General features: G+C 38.3%; 1 protein-coding gene across 1 annotated transcript in view; it reads left to right on the forward strand.

Moving 5' to 3' along the window:
- The window catches only part of SMYD3 (SET and MYND domain containing 3), a 409,715-nt gene that overhangs the window by 153,445 nt on the left and 237,052 nt on the right, over window positions 1–19,218 (forward strand). The gene's annotated exons all lie outside the window — the stretch shown is intronic.

The raw sequence follows: 19,218 nt of genomic DNA on the forward strand, positions 1-19,218 counted from the left end.
AAACTCATGGGTCGAGACAAAAAATAAGTTTAATAGGGAAAGCAGAAACTGTGCACAAAAGCAGAGGAAAATAAGGAATACACTCATTGCTTCCCTTGGGCAGGCAGGTGTTCAGTGACTTGAGAAGACAAATGCCATCACTCTGAATGCTCCCCTTCTTCTCCCAGCTTTATAGATTATGAGCTGTATGGTATGGAGTATGCCTTGGGTCAGCTGTGTCATCTCCCCAGTTCTTTTGCACCCCCAGCCCAACTACTGGTGGGGTAGGGTGAGAAGCAGAAAAGGCCTTAACTCCATGTAAACAGTGCTCAGTATTAACTAAAACATCCCTGTTTTGTCAGCACTGTCTTCAGCTCAAATCCAAAACACAGCCCCTTACCAGTAACTCTGAAAAGAATTAATTTTAACCCATTCAAAACTAGCACAGCTACGCATCTCCAGAGTGGAAGGTGGGGCTTGAACTGCTGGGGAAAAGCCATGTCTTTTAGCCATCTGACATGACTAAATAACCACAGCCTGACTGTTTGGTCCTTCTCACTTCTTTATCTTGACAAGAAATTCATTTGAAACATGAATAATATTTTTCTGTCCATTTAGCAAATAACCCAAGATAATTTGGGGAAGTGTTTTGGGAAAGGCATCTTCTACTCTGTTAAATTGTCTCTGCAATGAACTCTCCTGTAGTACTAAAGGTCCTTTAGTACTTTTTGGATTCAGTCATGTTCCAGAAATGCTTAGATGTGAAATGTCTGTGATTTGTAAATGATGTGTTACTTCATATGTGTGTGTGATATAGTCCAACATATGACTCACATCTAAGAGCATATGTTCACAGAATGCCAGAGAAAAAGCATTTCTTTGCCAGGACAGTGGCTGATCTTCAGATCTACCAATTCATATATATCATCTTTCCTATCATGCTTTGCTTAAATGCTCTAGTGCATTTTGGTCTCAGAAAGGTTGTGTATATAGGAATATGTACATATGTATGTGTGCAAATAGACATATATATATATATGGATCTTGTATGTATAGGACTATAAATGTATTTATGCATGCTAGATCCAATATGCAGCCTTCATGGGTTGAACCATTGCTAGTAAAATCTGTCATTTAGAAAACAAAAGATGCATGAGGAAAATAAAAAATCCCGAAGAACTATACTTGTTAACTATGGATTTGCATATTTTTGTGAAACATCAAATTTGTGAATTTTGAAACAGCTTTTAATTATTTTCTTCATTATGCTTTTTGTGAAGGTTAACCTGTTGCATTAAGTAAAGAGAATAAATCGTTGAAAAAGAGTAAATTATGGAGAAATGCATGAATAGTTTTACAGATTAGTCACCAGAGCTCCAGGCAGAAGGAAAAGTGCCACTTCAAAATATGGTTGCTTTCCAGGTGCTTTGATCAGTGTGTCAGTTCCAATGACAGCTTAAATAGCTTCTCTGTGTGCAGGATTTTGTAAGAGCAGCACATAGTGAATATGTGTATTAATTTTATAAATTATATATATAGTATTAATTTAAATATCACCACCTTATTTTCTCATTTCCATGTCCAGGAAGTGATGTTGTGTACAGCAGAGATTACAGTGGAACAGTAATGATTGGCTGCTGGTTCACATTTGTTAAGATTTTAAATTTCTAAATTTTTTTTTTCTTTAATACATTGTGCATGCTAACCTAGTTGAGAAATTGCACAAGGTGGAGTGTAAAGGCCAAGAAAACTTTTATGTTTTTTGTATGAGATGTTCTGTCTTTAATCAGAAATGATGTTTGACTGACTAACTTGCACATGCCCTGTGTAGCTAGAAATCCACATAGTGATTATAACCAAATAAGAGGCTTAGCTTGATATCAAATTTGCTTGCATTCACTTAGTAAAATTATTTTGAGAGGGTATGGCTGTGTTTCATTACTTGTCTGGGAACAAGAGTGATGCTTATCAGAAATTGTTTTTTGTTTCAGCATCTACACAAACAAACAAAAAAAAAGGGTTACTTTTTTGGTCTGCAGTAGCAAAGGTGTCACTGTGATACTGTAACTGCTGTGTTAATCATGTGAGCTTGGTCTACTGCTATTTGAGGTATATTGAATGTATGTGCACAGCAAACAATGGCTTTCTGAACTTCTGGAATATGCAAATATTTTAGCAAACTAAGCCACATTTGAGTTTAACAGGAGATGTTAAATTACTGCGGACTGTAATGTCCCACCACCAAAAATTACACATGAGCTTCCTCACCCTTGTACAAACAAAATCAATAAATCAGTGAGAAACCTTAATTTGAGAACAAAGGGAGGATAATGTCAGTCCAAGGTTGTTGGATTATATAATGCCACTGACAAGCCCTAAGGCCAAATAAATCCCAATTTTAAGACCGGGTTGTGCTCTGAGCAATGTAACCTGCTAATTTAGCTGTAAACCCGTTTCTTTTCTTGATATAGTTAATATAGAATCACAGTATTAAGGTTGGGTGAACCCAGATTAGCTGAGAAAAATGCTCTGTTTCATCTCTAAAACAGTCCACATCAGCATATTTCTCTCTGCCTCATGACCTTCAGGTGGAGGCTGTTGCAGGTGATGCCTCTAAGGAGAAATTTCTGTTTCAGGAAGCTTGAGGTGGTGCCTCCATTGCTCACAGGTCATTAACCCAGCTGGTGTGGGGTTCCTGGTGTGACTGAGGGTAAACACAAACCATCTCTGCCATCTCATTGTTATTGCCTCCTCTTCTGCACACCAGATGGTTTGGGCAGTGTGTTTTGTGAAAGCAAAGTGGATCTGCCACCATTTCCCATCTCCGCAGCAGGAGAGGCGGCTCCCGGGGCTGGCACTCAGCACCAATATCCAACAAGTCCAGGGTCACCTCCTGACCCCAGGCTGTAGGCCACCGAGTTACTCTTACCATACAGCAGAAATGCTGTTGTCTTTCTAGGCTTTGTGCAGCTCTCCCATCACCTAGAAGCCAACACAGATGAATTTTTACTTTTCATTGTCCTTCATGGACATGTCAAGTCATAGTTTAATTATTAAAGATATCAGGTACAGTGAATGTGAACTGTGTGAAAGATATTGGATTAAAAAAAATTAAAAAGTCAGTTTGTAAAGAACTTAATATAAATATTATAATCAAAGAATAAAAAGAATGCCATAGAAGAGTCTCAGTAGCATAATTCCTACATATAATATTCCATGATAGCAAAATAAAGTATCAGCATACAGAAAAGATATGGGAGACTCCACAGGGACTAGGAATAGAGACTGTGGAAGTATTTAGATGACTTTTCAGAGGAAATTGCAAGAGAAACTGTTGAGAGAGTAAACTCATTTTGTGAAATTATAATCCAATATACCATCTGGGAATGTGCACAGTTCCAGCTGAGCAAGACATCTTAGTGGTTTGGTGTGATAAATGCTAACTCATTGTAAAATCCCATTTTCCCGATGCTGTTAATTTATTTCTCCTGTTGAGGGGGGGGGGGAAAAAGACATAAATATACATAGCTTTGTGTCTGAAAATGAGAATAGTAAGAGTAGAGAATAAATTAAAATATTTTCAGTACCTTGAATTGCTGAAAATTCACCATTTTTCAGAAAAGCTGATTAGTGTCTTAACTACATTGATTTAAATGTTGGACACAAAATGAATATTTTCATTTACGTATTTTAAAAGAAGCTGATGAAATTTGCTGTGATATGGGATGTCTATAAAATACCCTTTGCAAAATCATAATTTTCAATATATTTCTAGTCCAGCGTGTATCAGAGGGCCTGAATCAAGTCTTTGAAAACAAATAGATTAGGTTTAAATTAATAGTAAGTGAGAAATAAGACATTTGTAGATCCTGGCTTTTGGATGCACTTCAACCCCAAGTAAGTTACCATTGCCAAGACAATTCTTTTTTCTCATGGGTTAGCAAATTGGGAAAAGCTCTATTTGGATAATAAAAGCTTTAGCAATCAAATGTGGCTATGTTACCATGCACTAATAGTTATGCAGCATGCAATTTATTTTTCATTACTACATGGTGCACGTAATTTTGAGTAGTATTGTTTAGAGCAAATAAAATACTTACTCATGGTTACAGGCGCTTTGCATGTGGAGCCTCTAAAGTGTCGTTAATCTAGATATTTAGGTCTTTTAAAACTTGGTTTGTTTTGTCAGCAAATAATTTTGGGGAACAGCAGCTGCTGGCTTGTCCTCTTGTGCATACCTGAAGCCATCTCAGAACTTAGCTTGAGGTTTGATCTGTCCCTTGCCAAGAGCTTCTGGGGACTGGGCGTTCTCTCAGTCAGCCCCTGCTGCCCCAGGGCTGGGAGCACTGTGCAGCACACCCTTGTCATCATCTTCTCCATAAAAAAACATTCAGGTCATACACCATTTCCTTTTAGCAGATGCTTTTATTCATCAGTGATATTTTATGCAAAACACTGAACAAAATAGATCCTCTCTCAGCTCTGTCTGCTCCTCCTGTTCCCATGCCCATGGGGCTCTGTCTCTCACCCATTCCTTCCGTGTTTGTCCCAGGGCTCTGAGCTCTGGTGTCCTTCCCGCCTAAGAAGGACAAACCTAGAGGGTTGTCTGGTCCTTGGCTCCCAAGTTCACAAAGGTGCAGGCAGCCCTTCTTTCCCCCAGTGCTCTTTGGGGGAAGAGGGGAGGAGATGAGGGGTGCGAGCTGTGGCCTGAAGGAGATCATGGGAAATACGAAGCAAGAATCAAAATGGGATGCTGACTGTCTGAATGAGTGTAGCAAGCTAGGATTGTAATTGATTGTGATTGTAATTTTTAATTACCGGCTCTGAAGCACACCAAGTTTAGTCTCTGAGTGAGTATCTTTATCTCTTGGATCAAATTCTCAGTACTGAGTGATTCATACCACTATAGTGATTCATATATATATATATATATATATATATATATATATATATATAATAATCACTATATCTATCACTATAGTGATTTTCAAGGGTTGCACTGAATGGTGCTGTGGTAGTATTGGTATAAATGAGAATATAGAGGAGGAAGGGAAAAAACCCAACCCTGAGGTTTTGGAAGGATCATATGGACAGTTAGATTTGAATACCAGAAATACAACATTCCTCTTTTGTTTGACTTGATTTTCCTTCTAGTGCCTAGACTTACTAGGTCCTGCTGATCTTTGAAGCTGATCTTGGGAGGAGAAGGATGTGGCTTCCTTTGATTTTTTTTTTTTTTCAGGAGCAAAAAATTAATAAAATAGTAAAATGACAAAATTATACCTTATTCATCTCTTTTTTCTTTGCTTCACTCTTTGGTAGTTTTATAATGGTCAATTGAGATTAGTTATAAATTTCACTCATTTTTTTTAATATTTCCTCCTTGACTGCTTAAGATCTTTGTGAAGAAAGACTGCAAGATGGTAGGTAGTGCACAAATAAAAAAAAAATACCACCAGAAAAACCTCCCAGCCCTTATTCCTTGCAGTCAAGTAGTTCATCCCCATTTCTCACTCACATCAAACAAGCTCTTAGGATATTAATACTGTTAATAACAGTTTTTGAATTGCCTGCTAATATGTGGAGATGTATAAACATCAGGAGAGCTGAAGGTGACAAATAATAAATAACATGCCATCAGAAAATAGTTAATTACAGTACAAAATTGAGATAGCAAGCCTTGTGTGCAGGGAGGAGTTGGATCAGTAGCAGCAGCTATAATTCGTGATAGGTCAAGCCATATATGAAGGAAAGCTTTCATTTGTAAACATTGTCAAGCCCAGGGGGAAGCAATTACTGATGAGAAGCAAGTTTCTTTCTTGTCAATCTCATCATGAGGGCTTTTTTAGGTTTGTTTTTAAATAAGGGCTGCTGCCACTTTTTTCCCCAGAAACCAACAAAAGGAATATGCAATATAATGTAGATTGAAGAGGAAATTCACCTGCCAGCTTCATGAACAAATTAATACTCATTAAACAGACTTAGGTCTCTGTTCTTGTGAGGGGAAGGCTGGATTTAGTTTCTGTGTGCAGCTGAGTCTGTACAAGCTGTTAGGTATTATAAGTGTTACCAGAGCAGTAAAAGCCTTCAGAAGCTCTGTTTTCACCAAGGCACCCTCTGAGGTGCGACTTTGTCCCGTTTTCTTTTGCTGTGCAGCTGTAGCAGTTTGCCCCTGGCCTGTCCCAGCCTCACCTTTGGATTTTTCTGACCATCCCAGCTGCAGTGACTGACTCTTTGGGTGGAGTGAAACCCAGCACATGTCTGGCCTTACCCACCTGCTCACAGAGGGAAACCTCGGTGCCTGGTCACTCCTTCCTTGTGCCCCTGAGGGACTTCATGTCACAGTCCTGCCTCAGGGGAGGAGATAGTCTGGCAAGGCTCGCTACAGAGACAAGTAAATATTTGCTGACTTTTTTTTGGGAAAAAATACTTGTAGAATTCTGTTTTGTTTGGCATGAAAGTGTTTCTGATAGTCTTTTATATGAGATCAAAGAACAAAAGGCACCTTTTAAAGATATTAGTGCTACCTGGTGTCTTTGCCATAATGAATTTGTTATTAGTTTTTATCTCTGTAAAAGCCTCTCAACCAGTTCTGTGCTTTGATGAAACTCGTGTTTATGTATATGGCTTTGTAAAAAAAGCTACATAAATAAGATAAATTTAGCTGCTGTGGGACTGTTCTTTCTTTAAGAAATTCTTTAAAGAATTTTCTTTTTTTATTTCTTTATAATTTTCTTTATAATTTCTTTATAATTTTCAACAACATTCTAGAAGGCATGAAGTCCAGCTAATTCTCCTTTATGGGACAGATCAGATTCAATTTGAACAGCTGATAGGTGAAGGTGTGGATCCAGTAAGAAAAATTAACAGGGCATTATTACTAGGAATTTGAAGAAGTAGCCAAACAATTTAGTGGGCAACCAGCTGTTTAAAGCCAGTTTGCTACCTTGTGACTTCAAAAGGCTAATGGCATCCTAGTTAAAAAAATAATAGAAGAAGGAAAAAAAAAGCTCCAAGGTGAATCACAAAGCAGTATTTCAGAGGAATTGAATAGGAACAGTTATAAAGATTAAAAATTATGGGCATGTGGCCCTTAATTTATGTGAATTTGAAGGTGATATGGAGAAAAGCCAACACAGCAGTTGTAAATAGAGGATATGCTTCAGAAGCCAGTGTACTTCCCTGTCTCTGCAAGTGTATGCAAGGGAAGTCTCTCATTAAAGGCTCTCAAAGATATTAAATTTCCATGAAGTAAGGGAATGATCCGTTGGTTGAGAGACAAAACAGAAAAGATGTATTGGTTAGCTCAGCTGGAGAGGAGACAGCATCAGTGAAGTCCAGTACAGGAGCAAGCAGCACAACGTGCTGCTTACACACTGTGTAAGTTACTGTGTACACACAATACAGGAAAGAGCTTACTCATACTGTTGTGATTGATGTTTGATCCAATTAAGTGTGGAGGAATCTTAAATGGTGCACAAGAGAGGGCAACACATCAAAACCTCAAAAAGTAGAAATAGAAATTATTGCAGAAGGAATTGGAAAACAGAGCAAGGAATATCAGCACCAGTTTGTGGGTCAGTGGTGCTCTCACATTTGGACCCTTCTTCCCTCTCTATTCATAAAGCTGTAGTATATCTGAATTTGGTGTCTAGAAGAAGGATTGAGATTCTGGAGCAGTTTACATTCTGGAGAATCCTCACCTTAGGGCTCTCCAGGCTGGATAAATGAAGTATGAATAAATGTATTTTTAAGTTTGAGTTTTGTCAGCCTTTACCACGGATACTTTTCCTGGATTGAATATACAATAGTTTAATGTGTGTCTCAACACAAACGAACAAGCCCCTATCTCTAAAGAGTTTAGATATTGTTTAAGCGTAAATTTTCAAGATGTGCAATTATTAAGCAATCTTGCATCAGACTTCCGGATCTTTACCTGCTATTCTCACAGGATATGCCGCAGTTGTTCTGCTGAGGAAACCACACAAATACAGTGCGTCTTTTAAGATTATGAAAACTGATACAAGCACAGATGGTGCTAAATTGTAGTCACTACATGCATAGCTCAAGTCTCTAGCAGTTTTCTGAAGTATCAAAAGCCCACCTTGCATCCTACCATTTTGGTTGTTTTGTGTGAATTCCTGGCCTCAGATGAAGTGCTATTTACATTAGAGTTCACCCTTTAATCAGAGACGAGCACATCAGAAAAATTAAGGAGCTGTTTTTAATAGAGTTGCCTTTGATGTTGGATTGCACAGAGCATGGGGCACTGATATGAGGGAGAAGAAATGGGCAGAAAGAAAATCTTCTAAGCAAAGCACTTTATTATAGTTAAGGACAAAACAAATGAAATCTTGGTCATTTTGCTGTTTCCTGGCTTTGCCTGGACTTATAGGAGATTGCTGCTTGAATTCAAGTATATTCTTCTCCCTGTTACTGCTTTGTGCTTGGTTTTGTTCCATCAGGATATTTGCATAACAACTTGCTCCGCTGGCTGCTATCCAGGTAAATGCTTACATCTAGCAAATAGCAAAGCCACTTTCCCATTAACAGTTAATACATGGAAGGTTGTGGGGAGACAGAAGGAGGAATTTAAATAATTGTAAACCATTTAAATACATGTGGACAATATGTGTGGTGTGGAAGATGAAGAGCAAAGGGCAGCTGCATCAAAGGGAGGGCATTTTGAGGGCTGGCTGTAGACCAGGACATTTGCAGGCTCAGATGCAGACCTGGTGAAGGCATACCTTGACAAAGTGGAAGAAAGGAAGTAAATAGGTATGTCTGGGTTCTACCAGCCTCTTTGATCCTTCCTGCTAGCAAAGATAGCTCTTCTGTGATGAGGAGAGTATGAGACCTTTAATGTTCACCAATAAGTCCCAGCTTTTTTGCTTCAGTGTCTTCAGTAAAAGCCTTTTAAATCAAAATTCTGCTCGTGTTTCAGCATGGTTGGAAACGGAACTTGCTAAAACCTGATGAATAGGCTCTACCAGCCTTCTTTACTCCATGTTTGATTGATTTGGTTCCTTGCTTGCATAGCCTGTTTAGTATCTCAGATACTAATTTCTTTTCTGTGTGTTGACATGCACTCTGCAGCACGTCTTCTGGTATTCAGCTATTACACATATGATAAATGAACACTGTAATGTCAGATATACTGAAAATCAATGCTGTTAATATGCAAACAAATAGCAGACCTGTAACCTCTCTAACAGGAAAGCATCTCAGTAAACACAGGAATCAAAACCTTCATGATTTGGTGTTACCTTGTGAAATTTGCATTCAGAATGATAATTCAGGCTAATGGCTTCATGCTCCCGTGGGGCAGTTGAAATAGATTCTGAAATGGCAGAAGAAAAGAGTATAGTAAATAAATGCAATGTGCTGTCAAAGAATATTTCTACATCAAACAAGTCTCTGAACCTTTTTGTGCTTCATAATCTGACCTTTTCTAGCTGCTCTGTTTTTTGCCAGAATCAGATCATAAAATGAAACACATTAGCTACAAAATAAAAAAAAATAGTAATAATAATAAACCATTTATATAGCCACTAAAATTGTTAGAATATTGTAGAGGAAAATTCTACTAATTTACAGTAGATTGGTGAGGGTAAAACACCCTTTGATTGCAGTTGCTAGGCAACCCTTTTCTGAACAGATGTAGGTACCATTCCTGTTTGTTTAACAACAGCCTTACTGGAGTCTGGCCACAAAATATGTTACAGCAGCAGCAGGGAATAGCAAAGGAGAACAATTTTAGCACTGTGGTGCTGAAATATCTTTCTCTTGCATCCTTCATGCATGAATAATACAAACGAGATTGCATGGAGAAAGCTTGACAGATTGGACAAAATAACAGGTTTTCACCTGTTGATCACAAAAGGCATTGTTAAAAAAAAGTCATTATTCCCATTCTGCATGTGTGGAAATGGGACACAGAAATGTTAGATTTTCCATGAAAAGCTGCTATAACTGCACATTAAGCATCAACAGGGCTCAAAGCAGACCCCAGGTCTTCTCAGTCCCACACTCAGTGGTCTGTGTAGAATTCATACAATATATATGCTCTCAGAATAAAACACTCCAGCCAGATATATAGGATATACAGAATTTTGTGGTATTTCTTTTACAGGAAGCATCATTAGTATTCAGGGCATCGTATCAGTGCTTAGAAAGACAATAACCAGAGTGTTTCAAGAAATGTGATCTGTGCTTCTGTATAAACACTGGTGTAACATATGTTTTTGTCATTTATACTTCCAGAATGTGCTTACTTATGTTATTTACTTGTACAATTCAAAATTAACCTCATAAGTATATTTTATTCCAGACAAAGAGTGAGAGAGCAGTCTTTTTGGATGTCAATTGAAAATTCATGTTCAGGGTGTTAAAGTGTGGTGATTTCCTTCCAGAAGACCTCAGACTTAGAAGACTAAATGCATGCAAAACACTTTGCCATTGGGAGTGGTGAAAATAACACTATTTTGCTACTCTGTTCTGTGCCATATGTTCTGATGGCTTTTGGCATGAGCATGTGAATGAGGCAAAGAAAAGATGAAAAGGGTTCATCATCCCATCCGATTTTTAAACTACAAATAAATAAACTGTTATTTAGAGAATATGAGGTTAAATTACTGCAGTTGGTACTGAGTAAAAGGTATTATCTGTGATACTGTTCAGTTTGTCTTTTTAGTTTCCCAGGTTGTGAGCAGGCTTTTTTGTTTTTAAACCCTGGATATAGGAGGGAGTATCTGCCTTTTCTTTTGGGGAAAGAGAGTTTGGAGACAGGGATTTCTTTTGCTTAAAAGAAATAATGCTCTTTTCAGAAGAAACTAATCTGAGTCAGATGGTTTGAGCTTATGTAGCACATCCAGTATGCAGCTGTGGCTGCTTGTAGGAAAGCTGGGGTGTCCCTGGAGTGACATGGGCAGGGCACCCTTAGTTCTTCTGAAAAGTGTCTGTTCCACAGCCTGGGAGGGAATGGGGGGCTGAGTGCTGGGGGAGAACTGGGGGCAGGAAGAAGTCCCCAAAGAGTTATTAATCTTATTTTCTTAATTAATCAGTGCATGGCAAACTTTCTTCCCAACTTTGCTGTTGTTTCAGTAATTACATGTAATTCAGCTGAGGGTCCCTGAGGTGATAAATGTTTTCAGTACAGCACAGACAGGCTGTATGGTGAGAGCTCCAGGGCTGTGGATGGCCCCATAAACAGGTCTGAGCTGCTGCATGGTGAAAGGATGGGGAACTTCTCAGGACTGAAGCCCAACAGGCAGAGAAAACACACATGCCCAGAATTATTGTTTGAGTTTCACGATGTTTATCATAATGCTAGCAATTTTGTTTGTTTGCTTGCTTATTTTTTTCAAAAAAGGTAAACTAAATAAAATGGCTTTTCCTGGGAATTCAGATGTTTTGAAGTAGAAATTTTGTGTTGTGATAGGTATTTTTATCACTTACACTGCTCCAGAGGAATGGATTTGAGCCTCTTAAATAAGTTTACACAATAATACCATCTGTATGCTCAAAGGTTAAATGCATGTTCTAAGAAGGAATGAGGTTTCCGTACAGCTGCAGCTTTGACAAAAGAAAATGTAATTTTATAAAGACCCACATAAGGGTGAAAGAATGCTGCTTATTAACCTGCCCATCAAGTCATAATTATGCTTATCTCACAACTAACAGTGCAGATGTTTTATAAACATAAATATGCAAATATTTATGGAAAAGGTCTTGCAACATGTTTCTGTTCATAAAAATCATGACCCCACTGTTTAACCCTTACGAGTGTTATTGTAGTTTTTGTTGTGTAGAATACCTGTTGTTTGTTTTTTTTCCAGTGAATTAGTTCATCAGGTGGGGTTTAAGTGTTGTACTAATCACAAACAATGTTATTGAAGATGAATTACATACCTTTTGCATGTGGTGAATTTTCTTTTTTCTCCCCAGAAGAAAGATAAGGAGTCTGAGGTTGGAGAAATTATTGTGTATTTAAAAAAATTAATAAAAATACACATTTATATTTATGAGCAATCTTTTCTTTAAATTGTCCTTGAATATATTTCTGTCATAAAGTTTAGGGGAATATCTCCATTATTTCCGAGAGGTCCTTTGGAGTTTCTCTCATCCCAACTATTGAAACCTCATGAAATGAACAGGTGTAGTGCCATCAAGAAAAGCATCAGCTGTGGAGCAGTCTTTGATACAGTTTTGGTATGGTTTAAAAGAAATGTTTGTACTTCAGTTGTTTGGTATGAATGGCAGTAACTTTTCAGTTTCATGGAACAGGGCACTACTTGATCTGGGGGTATTGTCTCCCTTCCTTTATACAAGTACCTTACATTAATAATAATGAGTAATGCACATGTGGGTTACAATTAGGCTATTTTGAAACAACTTTCAGTAATATTTTAGATGAATTCTCATTTAGTGCTTCAAGTGTGTTGAAAGGTACAGATGCTTTCAACCATGAAAAAAGGAAAGGAATTCTGCAGAAATAGACCATTTTCAGTACTTTATTCCAGTTGAGAATTAGATATTATATTGAAAAGACAAAAGCTAATCTTTCCTAATCTGTAAAAGTCATTACCACTTGACAACTGTTGGAGGATTTGTATGAAATACACTAGAGGTCTCAATTCAGTTTCTAGAGCATAGATGTCTTTAAAGTACCACAAATATCCTAGAAATATTAGCTTTTCTATTTAGTATTAGTATTTATATTAGTATTCTAATTAGTATTCTATTTATTTCTATTAGTATTTTAGCTCTAGTCTTTTGTTTTGACTAGATGATCTATTTTTTATGGATGTGGAGAGGGAAGCTGAATAATTTTGCTAAACCAGGCCTGTCTTTTGTTCAATAAGCAGCACACCTTGTATTCTGGGATTGGGAAAATAAGTGAAGACGTGCTGAGGCAGCAATTGCAATCATCCAGTGTAACACAGAGCAGAGGGCGTGTGACTGTGGTTTAGGAATAAAAGAAAGTGATACATAAGTTTTGGACATTGGCTGCTCTGCTAATGTACTCTGCTAATGTTTATGTGACAGTAGTGGGTACATATATCTCTGTCCCTGAAATTGTTCATTTCTTGCTTCACTTGTTGAAATCATAACTTTCGTCATTCTCAGCTTACTTTCATTAGCCTTATTCATAAAGCAAAATATGCCCAGTCTGTGATATTTTATTTTTAAAAGATCTGTTGACATTTTCAAATTACTCATTTTTATTCATTTTTGTTTTCCTGGCTCCCAAATTTGTGACTATAAAGCATCTCCTATACAACTTCCTTCTGGTTCTAACTTTTCACTGTTTCTGATGCATGGTCATCCTTTTTGTTGGTTCTCATCTGAATTAATGTATGAAAACATGCTGCAGTCCATCTAGTCATGTGTTTCAACTAGCTATTTATTTCCAGTACTAGGCAATTGTGTGTTTGCCCTTACTCTTCCATGAGGATTCCTTCTCCTGGAGCTGTGACTATTTGCTTTTCAATGTGCTGCAGTTTCAGGAGATTCTGAAAAACAGACAGCAATACAGGAATATCACACACATCCTACTGAATACTGAAAACAGAGGAGGACAAGAACACATCCATGCAGGACATGGATGAAAAAATCAAGAGTCCTTGAGAGAGTCCAAAGGAAAATGTTGGTTATTTGGATATTACATGGGCAATTGGTGTAGTCAGCATTGTTCAAAAGATAGAAGGGAAACACAAATTAAAGTGAACAAAATTTTAAAAATCTTTGTTAGGAAATAAGTACTCTTAATTGACCTAAATCCTGGTCATATAATTCAAATATAATTTTATAATTTTTAAATTAGATGGTATACTCCACTGCAGCCAAATTTCTGCACCCAAACTGTCTTATCCTATGAGGTTACCAGAATCTTTTGATGTATTTTGTTGTTAAAACTAATTTCCATTCCTCTTCTGTGGACCAGCATAAAACTGTTTCTTTCTTGTTTCTATAGCTTTAGTCTGCAAACCTGTCAGTGTCACTGTGAGAGAATGATGCTCTTCATACAGTGTGGTCTTGAACACAGTGTTTATTCAAATATGTGGAACAATGAGCTAATCATGCCACCAGCCTTTCATTCTCATTTTCTAGTGGGGACATTTTAGAGAGCCTTTGGAACCTGCAGTACAAGTGGCTGCGGTCATGGTTAAAGATGGCTGATGCTTCTTCTCACTCTTACCTCTCTTAGCATCAGAAACTAAATATATATTTTTTAAAAAAAGTTTTCTGTTTTGCTTACATTTAAAAAATGTACTAAATATTAGCCTATCTTGATTTGTCACCTGTTATCTACTGTTTGTCGTAAGGAATGACAAATAAACTCATCTAATAAATGCTGAACTAAGGATCCAGTGCAGCCAGGACCTAAATTGCTTTTGTGTACTACAGTGGATAAAAATCTAGAAAAGGAATTGAGTATTGATTTTCCTAATCTGTTCTGGTTTTGTATCAACAGACAATGCATACGCATGCAGTACCCATACCAAAAAAAGCTTCTTTTTAGGTATGAACTTTCTTATGTACTTATATGTATGTGCATGAAATATGCAAAGATCTCACCTCTTTCATTTGAAAATATTTTGCATTGAGTCTACGTTTATTTTGACATAGAAAACTCTAAAGCATTCCCTCAAAGTCATTACCACTCTTGCTACCATCACCAAGCTATAAAATTCTATCTTAGATTTTGAAAAGTCACTTACTTAAGTAATATTCTTTTGGTTTAAGGCCTGAATCTCAACTGCTGCTTTTATTTGTGTTTGATTTGCTTTCTTCATGCGGAGTCTGGAGTGCTATATGCATCTGCAAATGATCTGGGTTTGCTAATGCAGAGATTTACAGATATCTTTTTTTTTTTTCCCTTCAACAAAATAGCAGAAATGAATGTAAAACTTCTCTTTACCTACACTTAGAAGTATTTTCTAAACACCTGTAAAGAAACTAAGCAGAAAGGATGTGTTCTGGTCAGCAGTTAATGTGTTTCTATATTCCCATAGTATATAAACTTGCTATAACCCAAGCTGTAGTCATGAGTAACCTTGCCTTTTGGGGAAGTTAATTTTGAAATCCCTTATTTTGATTTCTTTTTTACAATGGGACCTGCCAGCTCAAATCAGGTTAGAGGCTTTGCTCTGCTTAATTCTTGATGGTGTCAGCTTAAGCTTTAAACAATTTCAAAATTTCTTCTGCTTGATTTTGCTTAATGAAAGCTGATGGAAAGTCTGCAAGATGAGAATGGTGTATTGAGAACAGTAGGTCAGCAGGTCTTTGCAGAGATAGATTGGCAGTGAGGTTGTGTGGGGAAATTTATAGACAAAGAGACTCCAGGGACTGCTCTGCCTGAAATCTTCTAAAGATCCCAAGCTAAGAACAGGCTTCAAGTTGAAGGAACTTTGGATTTCCTTTAAGTTTTCCAACACAAGCTTATCTTTAATTTTTTATACCACTTCATTGTACCAAGCACATGAGATAAAGTGAGATGCTTGCAGCTGGGTATGATTAGCATATATTTATGCCACTAATTTAACATTATGTAAATTGTATTCTCTCCTGGTTAGCTCACTGAGCACTGGATGCGAGCTGTCTCTCGGCAGAGTGTGAGCTTCCTTCTGTAATTGTTTCATACTGCTTACCTCCAGAAATTAAACTTGCTCTGTCTTGTCACACTTTTTACCATGTTTCTTTAAACATTGTAATTACATGGAAAGAAAGTTTCTAAATGAGAAACACAAGTCGGAGTGATGATTATTTGAAAAAAAAAAAATAAAATTCTGTGAAGATTTCCGATTTGCTGCCTCCCTGCAAAGGCTCAGGGCCTTTGACTTTTGGGCCAGTCAGACTTGCAAGAATTTTTTTTGTTTACAATGAGCTGAAGGTGGTTTATTTTGATCTCATATATGTGTAAATGAAGAAAACTTTGACGTTTGTCTGGGATTAAAACCAGTGTGACTCTGATGGTATCCAAACTCCTGATGTTTCTGTAAGAGATGTGAGGAGCATGTGCTCCTGCTGCTGGACCTGTGACTTGATTGGCCATGGCTGGTGCCAGAACCACCTCCCACAGATTGCTGCATCTCCCTTACCTTTTCCTTTTCAGCATGTGATTATGAACACATCCACTTACCGAATGTCTAAAAGGAGCTGAAGCAGCTGCTGAAACACTGCTGACATTCTCTTTCGCTTCTATTCTAAATGGACAAATAGTGGCTTTAGTGGAGTGTCTTGTTATGAATTAATCGGTCGATGAGAGCTCCCATTATAGCCCTGCTCACAACTCAACCAGCGCAATGGACAAAATCACAGGTTTCCAACATGGATTGTACAGCTCTGCACTCACAGAAAGTCTGGGGGTCTAAGGGATGGCAGTGCTTTGCAGTGGTAAAAGAAGCACTTTGCAGTTTTTAGAACAAAACAAAATATCAATCCCTTCCATTTAATAGAAAAAAAGCCTGTGAGAAAATGGCCCCATGCTGAGCCCAGCTGTGATTTTGGTAGGTGGGGGGATGTGCAGGAGGGCAAGGCACTATTTTTCTGCCAAAACCTTAACTGTGGGAGTTGCTTCATCTTCCGAGCCTTTGTTGGTAAGAAATGAAGACCAGCAGGGGATTTTGTGAAGTCAGCATGGTTGTGTTGCGGGGGCTTTCTCAGCTAGAGATGTTTTTGTTGGGAGAAGTTTTACTTCAGTTAATGTAGCTAAGCTGACTTGTTACTGCTGTTTTGTCAACAGGTGGTACCCAGACATAGGCTATCCATAGTTTCTTGGTTGGGAGAGCTAGTTTTTATCCTTCACTGACAGCATGGCTGTAGTGGTTCACTTTGTGTGATTAGCTTGTGGGGAGTGGAGGGCCATAGCCATAAGGAATACTGGCATGTGGCCTTTGGTTTTGACTAATGTCCTCATGGTCAAAGGCAGCTGTAATTAACTATGAAGCGTGAGTGTCTTCACCGGTGGCAGGGATTTTAATGTGTAACTGTAAACACCACGAACATCAGAGCTCTCAGCAGCAGTTTAGATGTATCTTAGTTGCTGCCCTTGCTTTTTAGATACTGTAGGTTTGTCTGGTTGCAACATTTTCCTTTTTCAACCAGATTTAATTGGATCAGACCCTTTTCCTTGACTTGAATGTATTATTCCTATGTTTTCTATGTTAATGAAATTTGTTAGATATAGTGTCAACAGTGGCATTTTTGTCTCTGTGTGTGAGGCAAATACCTGTGAGGTCAGTCAGACTTCACAGGTCCTGTGAGCAAAATCAACATGACGGGAAGACAGCAGTTGTGAGCAGAGGCCACTGTTTAGTGAAGCACCCTGGGAGATGAAAGGCAGTGCATAAATGTAAAATATTATAATTAGTGAACAGGATCATTGCCAAAAACCTCTTATTGTCCTCATTTGCAGGAATGTGTGCTGCTCTTTTAATTTAAAAAGTAATTCAGATAGCTTAATGAAGGCTTATTGGCTCACTGGGGGAGAACCTGAGCTAAGGGGGACGTTAGAAGTACTTTTTGTTTGTTCTTAGAAAAAAAGGTCAAACACTGTCTTGTAATGGTCAGGTAGTCCTACAAGGTTTTTTCTATATTTACTGAGCCCTCATTGCTAAATACCCCTTTGTGGTGTGGTGTACCCTCATACAAAGGTCCCCCAACTAACTTGAAATGCTCAAATATTTTCAAGATCATGATTTTTGTGAGGCATTTATTATGTTTTTATGTTTGCAAACCATAAAACTAGGTGGCACTGCTCTTGGCTGCACCAGAGCTCCGGGCTAGCTCTATGGTGCCACTCCGGCACAGGCAGTCGCCAGGAGTGGGGAACTGCAGGGGAAAGGCGATCCCACTGCAGAACCTTCAGAGCACCGAATCCTGCCGGGCTCTGCCAAATCAGGCGTCATGGGTGGTGGCAAAAGGAAGGAGGAGACTCACTCGGCTGTACTTTCCAGGAACAGGTTTATTCAGGAGAGGGGATGAGCACAAGGGTCTGGGCGCGAGAAATCAGGACCGAAGAGAGCCCTGAGCACCTCTGTGCACTGGGTTTTATCTCAGGGGCGGGCACAGTCCAGGGTCCAATCGGAGCTCACGGACGGAGGGGTAAGAGGAGGAGGTTACAATGTCAGGGACCAATGGGAATACAAGGAAGGCAGGAATACAACATAACAACCAATAGTGTTTTGAGGAAGTGATGATATACATGGAAGGAGAGGTGAGGTTTACAATGATGGATGGGGAGATGGGGCAGGGTAAAGGTGATTGACGGGGAACATTCAGGAAAACTGGGAGGGGTTTACATAACAGACAAATGGAACCAACCAAAGCAGTAAATGGGGGAGAACCAGGAACATACCAAACAGATGAAATACTAACAATTTTAACAGAACTGAATAAACATACTACAACAACTAGGGTCTGTGCAGGTAGCTGGAAATCCAAAACTGAAGTAGTTCAACCTTTGCAGTGAAGTAGGAGTGAGCTGTGCATGCTAAAGTCAACCTGAAGTAGGAAAGCGTCATGAGATGTGCATAAGAAAGGTAGACTGAAATAACTTCTAAATCTTGGATTAATTTAATTCTTAGTTTTGGCTTATTTTGTAATTTTGTAGTGGGTTTTGATCTGCTAATGCTGGTGGACCTTTGTTGTTTCTAACTTTGTTTTACATTCTAGAAGCTCAAATATTAGGAAAAATGTATGTGTTTGGGGCAAGGACAAAATCAAGAGGCTTTTGTTGGTGCAGGAATATTTCTAACTTCCCTATGTTTTTTATATCATCATCAGCAATGTGGGTTTGGCTGGAAAAACTGGCCCAAGCTCTGTCTGCTCCTGGCCTCTCCTCTTTGTGCAGCAAGAAATGCTTACAGGTGACAAAGCACATATTTTATCAATCCTTATTCAGGAGGAACACTTTCACTTTAAAGGTGACACATAAGGAAGGTAGGTATTTTCTTCCACCACTCCAGCACCCATAGTTCTTCTGAGGAGGAGCATTTTTCTAATTTTTTTTTTGTAGTTTCATCTACATTCTGTAGTTTCAGCTTATATAATCACCTGTAACCAAATTCTGGTCATAAATAATGTGCTATACAGATATATGGCCATAAGCCTGGGAAGGATAATAAGGCTGTGGAGGCAGCACTTTTGTAGGTTGCATTATTTTTCTATCTTTTGCACTAAGTGGGAAAGGTAAAATGTGTAGAATTCTTTTTGCATTTAAAGCATCTGAGTCTA

This window comes from Poecile atricapillus, chromosome 3 (assembly GCF_030490865.1).
Source record: "Poecile atricapillus isolate bPoeAtr1 chromosome 3, bPoeAtr1.hap1, whole genome shotgun sequence".
NCBI lineage: Eukaryota > Metazoa > Chordata > Aves > Passeriformes > Paridae > Poecile > Poecile atricapillus.